This window comes from Oxyura jamaicensis, chromosome 27 (assembly GCF_011077185.1).
Source record: "Oxyura jamaicensis isolate SHBP4307 breed ruddy duck chromosome 27, BPBGC_Ojam_1.0, whole genome shotgun sequence".
Classification (NCBI taxonomy): Eukaryota; Metazoa; Chordata; class Aves; order Anseriformes; family Anatidae; genus Oxyura; species Oxyura jamaicensis.
The window spans coordinates 4,770,453-4,771,208 of record NC_048919.1 but is presented as its reverse complement, the minus strand read 5'-3'; positions in this window follow the sequence as shown (position 1 = coordinate 4,771,208).

Sequence of the window (756 nt, the reverse complement as noted above, 5' to 3'; positions counted from 1 at the left end):
GTGACCCCCGAGCCCCCCGCGGGGACAGAGCCACAGACCCCACGGGGACCCCACGGGGACACACGCAGACCCCACGGGGACACGCACAGACTCCACGGGGACACCTCCACCCCACAGGGACTCCTGCAGGATGTGGGACGACCCACCTTTCCCCACGTGGACCCTCCCATATGGGGACCCCCGCAACCCTATGGGGGCCCACAGACCCCACAGGACACGCGCAGACCCCACGGGGGGGGGGACACACGGGCCCCAAAAGGACACCGCCACCCCCCAGGGCCTCCCACAGCACGTGGGACAACCCACCTTTCCCCACGGGGACCCACCTTTCCCCACGAAGACCCCCCCCACGAGGACCCCCACAGCTCCACGGGTGCCCACCGATCCCCCGGGGACACTTCCCACCCCCCCCCCCAAGACCCCACCGGCACCCACGGGGATGCTCAGCGCCCCTCTCCCCCCGAATCCCCCAGGAGACCCCCCCATGCATCCCACTGGGGGACCCCCTCCCCACGCTCCGGACCCACAGATGGGGAGGGGGGGGGCTCCCACGGGGGTTCGGGACCCCCACCCACCCACCCACGGGTGCCGCGAGGGCAGGGCCAGCACCCTGCGGGACGCCCCGGTCCCCACGGCGGGCGCCACCGGTATTGGGGTCGCCCCCGGTGGGTTGTAGGAAACTCCCCATCCCCGGTGGGACCGAGGGGCGCCCCCCCCCTCCCACCCCACGAGCCGGGTGGGGGGCCGTGGGGCCTC